The sequence below is a fragment of the Poecilia reticulata genome, chromosome 15, assembly GCF_904066995.2.
Source record: "Poecilia reticulata chromosome 15, P_reticulata-male-v2, whole genome shotgun sequence".
Lineage (NCBI taxonomy): Eukaryota > Metazoa > Chordata > Actinopteri > Cyprinodontiformes > Poeciliidae > Poecilia > Poecilia reticulata.
Window position 1 is genome coordinate 25,514,156 of NC_088844.1, and position 7,188 is coordinate 25,521,343.

Consider the following 7,188-nt stretch of genomic DNA (forward strand, 5'->3'; position numbering starts at 1 on the left):
ACTTGTAATTAAAATCCATGAACCACTGTTTCCCTGGAGTGAAATTGTTTTGGCCACTTAACTGGAAAGACAAGAAAATATCCAATTCAAGTCAAACTGATGCATGGGCAATGCTACCGTTTTAGCATTTTTAGCTGCAGCAGTTCATCCATATGGTAGCACCATGCAGGTCAGTCTTCACTCCCCATGTTCACCAGTGACTTTGTCGACGCTTCACCACTGTTTCATTTCCTCGCACGTGAAAATGGCTGAAATCAGATGCAAAATTATACAACCATACATCTTTGAGAAGCAGAAGTGGAGCCTCCTGCACAACCAACAAGAATGAAGCAAGTGGTTTCTGAATGGTAATTCAACAACTAAACACTTGTCTTTTCCAGCAGCCATTGTACAGATGCTGGGCTTCAGTTGCTAGGTAAAAACACAGTGCGACTCGACAATTTGGAGGTTTTTGAAACTGCTTATTTTTTCCAGACACCAAAAAACAAAATTTTTTGCCCAGAAAAACCTGGGGGTGTTTTTTGTTGTTTTTTTTAAGTATTTGGACCGTTTTTAGAAGCAGTTTAGGCCCAAATGGAAGTACAAAAAAACTAAACGGTTATTGAAAAAATAATGAAAAATATTTATATGAATATTAATAAAAATATAAAATAACAATTTGGATTTTGCATAATGGATCCCCTTTTAAAGTATGTATTTTCCAAAAATTACTGACGTAATAGAGTAAAAGTAACTGGTTAATGCAAGAAACTCACCTCTACATTAAAAAGCTTGAAGCAACTGGAGCTGCCCTCATGCAGACCTCTGTCCACAACTAAAGAGCCAACAAAAGGCATGAAAAAGAAAGATCCAACAACAATGCACTATGGGAAAGAACAGCTTGGTGAATGCAGGCTTATCTGCTGGGAAGCCTTGAGTTCACCCGTCCATATGTACGTAACTCACCACCTACCACCTCGCATTGTTGAAGAACATATACAAGCTCTCCCCTGCTGGCTGCAGCCTCTGTCAGCAGGATAATGAGTCCCACCACAAACCCAAACAGGTTCAGGAGCGGTTTCAGGAGGAGTCGCTTTGAGGTTTTGAACAGGCCTCCAAATTATCCATGTGGCTAACAAACAAGAACAATCCGCCGAGATCTCACCTCACAAGCTACAAGACTTAAAGGATCTGCTGCTGACATCTTGATGCCAGACACCGCAGCTTGCTCAGGGTCTCATGGAGTCCATGCTCTGATTGGACCAGAGCTGCTTTAGGCTGGTGGTCATAATGCCATGCCTGGTTGGTGTATGCAAACAGAAGTCACATGTGGGATACCCCAAGGTTCAATCCTGGGATCTCTCCTATATCCAAGCTTGATTTGGATCAAGAAGTACTTAATATCTGTGAAAAATGCCGGGTCCATTTGCATATTATTTCAAGACATTTTTACCGTGTTAGAACTGAAATATTGACCTATATGTTGCAAAACAGTTACTTGTAAGTCAGTTTTGTCTCATTTCAAGCCTTCACTGGAAACCAAAAGTGTTTGGTGAGATTTTGTGTTTTGCAGTGGAGCCTCAGATCCACTCTGTGTTCTGGTTCTGTTGAAACGGGATGCATGAGTGGTGACACACTGCTCTCTGCTTAGCTCATTGACTGAGTCAAGGTCTGTTTTGCATCGTTTTTCTCTCACGTACCGACTCTAAGTGCCAAGGCTCTGAGCAAAACCTCCTGTTCCTACAAGATCTGGTAATTTAACCACACTTCATTTGGATTAGCGAGAGGGACCAACTGAGCGCTGCCTCTTCTCCTTTTTTCCTGCTTTCGGTGAGTGTGGGTTGATGGGATCTAATATGTCTGTATCTGGATAAACACATCAGTTGGTCAGCAAACTGAAGACGGTCTGGATGTGTTTATTTAGATTTTCCTGCCTGCTTGTGTGAGTCATATGTAATGCCAAACAGATGTCCTATTTATAGCAGAGCTAGTAAAGTGTATTTGTGGGTAATTATGTTCTCTGCTGGTTTGTGTGAAACTTAAGTCATGCCCCATCATGATGCGCCCCCACCTCTTCCTCTGGAGCTCAGTTTTGTTTTTGTTTTTGTCTCTCGCCTGAAAGGAGGGAGTCAGCGCTGACAGGGGGGAAGCCTGCTTGACGTGACGGATGAGAGAACCTGTTTGCTGGAACGGAGGCTGGATGTGCGGGAGCAGCTTTTGCCCCCATCTGCAGCACAATGTGGCGTAACCGTCCCGCATCCGCAGACAGCCGTGTCTGACGGGCCTGACAACAACAGAAAAGGTGTGGAATCGCAATTGTGAGGGGTGATTCTTCCACCGCTTCGTGGTGTCTGTGCCCAAGTCAGAGGGTGGCATGAGTGTGTGTGACTTCGGAAAGCGTGCGAGACAGATTGCGCGTCGCTACGCATGTGTTTTACTGCAGAAGCTGCTCTTCCACTGAGCTCAAGTGAATACAAACGACATGTAGCGGCCTCCTTGGCCACTCTCCATGCTGTGATGGAGCATGGAGAGTGGGGAAACCCCCTTCATTTACACAGCACACACACACACAGGATGTACAGCCTCCATGAAGAAGCATTGATATGTCACGCCGAGCCATTAAATGGGAAGATAGTGGTTAGCAATCAGACCAATTGTTGGTTTTTACAAACAGAGCTCCTTGACAGACTCAAGCTTCGCTCTGGTTTTCATATTTCTGTGTCCTTGAATTCCTTCACATTCCAGAGGATCAGTGTTGGGAAGCTCTGTGTCCTGCCAGCTGTGGGCAGATTTAAAGCATCTGCCCCTGGCTCCTCCATGCCTTCACATCAACTGTAGCTGCTCCACTTGTAAACATCGAGTCAGATAGCTTGCCGACTCGATAGCTAGCCGTCTAGCTATGAAGTAAGCTAGCTATGCGAGACATCGAGTCAACTCAACTCAGCTAGCTAGCTGACTGAAACGTTATCGAGTCAGATAGCTAGCTGATTGGATAGCTGGCTAGCCAGTCAGTTAGCTACCCGACTCGATAAGTGGATAAGCTACACCAACTGCCAACCAACTATAGCTGGTACCAACCATAGCTAGTTGACACCAGCTATTATAGCCGGCACCAATATATATCTGAGCTGAGTTGACGAGTGTAAAAACTGAACTTGAGTGGCATGTTAGTGTAGGCTGCATTTGTCAGATTTTTGTTTAAGAAAAACCTATTTTATTTATTTTTTCTGTAATTTTTAAACTTTTTCATACACAAGTAAAAAATAATAGTAAAATAAAAACAGCACGCAATATTAGAAAAAAAAACAAGATGAAACTTGTACAGAAAGATAAATTCCTGTCGATGGCAAAGAATTTAAATATTGTTGATCTGTTTCATATTTTTGTTTAAGAAAATCTCTCAAAACTATTCATGCTACTTTGTGTTGGTTCATCACACAAAATCAAAGTAAAAGTTTTGGGTCTAACATGGCAATATGTAAAAAAAAAACCCAAACAATGGCTGTATGAATGCTTTTGAGAGGCACTGTCCCTCCAGCTGCAGCTTTAACGGTAAATCTAAATCCTTACAGAATAATCATGTAGTTAATGCTTATTGGAGGACGGAAAAACATTCCACCACAACACTCACCTGAGTGGTGAATGCCCTCCTCTGTGAAAGTGAAAAAGTGAGTGGCGCAGTAATTGTGGGTTTAGGATTTGGATAATTGAAGTGTTGCAATTTGTGGCCAGAAAACCCCGCACCAGCAAGCCTGATGTCTTCTGGCGGAGAGCGGCTGTACGGCGCTCCGGCAGGGGAAATCCACCCTATAAAAGGCGCTGCACGCCACTGCCAGCTCTCCAGCAGGTTTTTACTGCTGCAAACAGAAATATGAGATAAAAACCAGTTCAGAAGAAGGGTAACAATATTGGTGTTAACCACAAAACATTGTGCTTGTGGGCATTTTCCTTACTGCATTGCAGTGCTTATTACAGTCACTAAGGGTGTTTTCACACCTCTTAGTCCGGTAGCCTCAGTTTGATTGGGGACCAAAACTGCAACATTTGTTACATTTTCATTTAATTAGTTGTATGATCAACCTCACCAACAAAAAAATAAATCTGATTTCAGCAAAGAATGTGAACTGAGCATCAAAATTTGCTTTGTGAACAGCAGAAAAACAAAACCATCAAAGACCTCAGCCTGACTGCAGCGACCTTTTCAGAAACAAGTGCCTGAAATTAACTGATGCAATGTTGCAAAAGAGCTATTTAAATTCCTCACCAATGATGTGAGAAACTGATAAAGTCGACAAGTTGGATCTATAAGCCTTTGAATCACTGGGTGTGCATGCCGAAGTTTATAGAACACATTTAATAAATTAATTAATCACATGCTAAGCTTAAACAAGCTCGATCATTCCCATTTGCAACATTTTTTTTTCAAAAAAGGTCTCAGCTAAACCCTTTTTTGAAGGCTAATTTTGTTTTCATTGCCTTCAGTATATAACGTATTTTGGTTTCAGTTGTTTTGTTCATTTACATGCACACACGCATGTGCACAGTGCATGCAGTGGTAAAAACCAGCTGACGAAACAGACTGGGGTTGCTAGGTGATAGGCAGAACTCTGCTGGGGTTGCTAGGTAACGGTGCAGTGTGCCATTTTGAAACAGCTTGCTTTTTAGACACCAAAAACACATCAACTTATTGCCAAAAAACAGCCAGCTTAGTGGATTTAAAGTTTATTGATCTCTGAGAAAGTAAACATACATTATTATGCCAACTAAAAGGTGATTCAACAAAGAGAATTTAGTTAATTTGTTACAGGTAATCAAATAAAGTCTACCCAAGTAAATATATTACGTTTAGTGAGTTATCAAGTTAAACTCAATAAACGTAAATAAAGTAAGTTTGATAAACCTATTTTGATTGCATACTAGTACCAAATTAATTCAACTTTTTTTAGTTGGAGCTCTATTTTGTTGAAAGCGGTCTTTAAAACAACATCGTTTTTATTTATCAGAATAATTTCTGGGACAATTGCAGCTTTGGTTATCAAACTGCAAATGTAGCAAACACGGTCGTTCGTTTTCCTCCCACTGGAAACAGTCGGCAGTATCCTTCCGATTCATGCCTGTGCGTTTCCTGTTCAGAACAAGCAGGATTTCTAGTAAAATGAGAGGCAGCAGCATGTCTTAAATAAATGATTCGGTTCATGATTCCCCTCTAAACCTAAAAGTAAATTACATTATTAAGTAGGAAATTATGCATTAGTGGGGAAAATTTCATTTGGGTCAACGATAGATACTGCTGTGAACATGAATGACTGGGCTGGCTGTTGTAACCCAGTTTGTGATGTAAGGGACAGGAGCAGAGGGAGGGGGGAGAGTCGAGAGAAGAGTCGGCCTCTTTGTCTGGAACAGACTGCAGCGATGCTAGGACCGGCCCGGTTCTGGGACCTGGAGGTCAGCCAGAGCCGGAGAGGGAGCCGAGAGTAAAGAAGTGGCCACTCGGTCCCAGTCTGACTCACAAAGAGGCCTTTCTGTGCTGCACAGGTCTACGGCGGCGCAGCGTGCCACACATAGACTGTCGGCGCACGCAAGCTTTGAAACGAGCAGTAATCACTGATACGCAAACAGTTTATCTCATATTTATTGGGTTCCTTCATGTTCTTTACAGATCTTTTCTCTAAAGGTGACCTGATATGTTTCCAGGTTAGATCGGTTTACAGAACATGTTCAAATAATGATACTTTAGTCTCCTGAGTGATGAGCTGTTTCTTGTCACTAGGGGCTGCAGGCCACGCCCCCAACTCAACATTTACACTCAACCATGAAAATGACTGCAAACAGGTGCAATTATACAACTGTACATCTTTGAAAAGTATTAGCAGAGCCTCCTGCACAACCAGCAAGAATGCACCAAGTGGTCTCTGGATGATAAGTCAACAACCAAACACAGCCATTGTACAGCGCATAGAGTGCTGTTCAATGGCTGCCTTTTTTCTTCCAGTTTCTTTGAGCAACAGTGGATGAAACATTGAGAGAGTTTTGGTTTTATTTACCCAAATCAACAGAATGTTGTCATTGGGCACATGTTTGAATTCATCGGATAATTCAGAGTTGTTGTAAATTTGGTGAGTTTCACAAGCTGTCTGGAGCTCAGCTTTTGTTGCTAGGTGACGGGCAGAACTCTGCTGGGGTTGCTAGGTAACGGCACAGCGTGCAGATGTTTGAATGGCTTGTTTTCCAGACAACAAAAAACATTTGAACTTACTGCCAAAAATCAGATGGGTGTTTTTTTTCTTTCTTTTTTCTAAGTGCTGTAACTGTTTTTAGATGCAGTTGAAACCCAAATGGAAGTACAAAAATGTTCAAAATGTGTTTTTTTTTTTTTCATAAGAGGTCAGAATAATCTGGATAAAGCCAAAGGTTTACTATTTCTTGCTCAACCCAATCAGCAGAAGAAACCTCACCTCTCTTCACCCTGCGCCAGGGGGGCGAGTGTCTGGCCCGGGTTAAGCTGTCCCCTGGCTGGTTAATGAACCCTAATTACCTTGATTAAAGTCTAATTAGGAACTGAGGTAAGAGGAGACCAGTCCTTGTACAGATGACCTTTCACCTTTGAGCTTTCGGCCTTTTCCCCTTTAGATCAGAGTAACATAGGAAGAGGCACTAAAGGAGCCAGACGGCTGAATGTGGACGACTGAGTGTGTAAATACGTGGTGGTGATGGTGTCCTATTGACACAGAGCAGCCCTGGCCTCCCTGCTGTTTTACTTCCTTTACACACACCTACATGCAGCTACACACGCAGCTACACACAGCTACACACACACCTACACGCAGCTACACACACAGCTACACACACAGCTCGGTCACACATAAAACTCTCCGTTTCATAAGAGAACCATTAAAGGATCGCGCTGCATCAAAGAGGTTCCATCTGTTAATAATCCAGCAATCAGTTCTTCTGGCTGATCACCAAAGTTTTGGGTCAAGAGGGTTTTGCACGCTGGCAGGTTTTGCCTCCCATAACATCCTTGAGCTTTAAACTCAGAATTAGTCTCTCCAAACAGCCAGACGACCACAGAGCATTCAGCGGTGGTCAGATGTTTATTGATGCTCATCCTGGACTTTTACTGATTTAGTTGAGGCATTAGACCAGTGGTGTCCAAGGTGCGGCCCAGGGGCCATTTGTGGCCCTTCGATTGATTTTGTGAGGCCCTTG

General features: G+C 42.7%; 1 long non-coding RNA gene across 1 annotated transcript; it reads left to right on the forward strand.

Annotated features, from left to right (window-relative positions):
- Positions 1-598: 598 nt before the first annotated feature.
- On the forward strand, positions 599-2,391 carry LOC145555135 (uncharacterized). Its single transcript, XR_014091222.1, has 2 exons — positions 599-1,809; positions 2,102-2,391. It is a non-coding gene; the product is annotated as an uncharacterized LOC145555135 (long non-coding RNA).
- Positions 2,392-7,188: the final 4,797 nt, after the last annotated feature.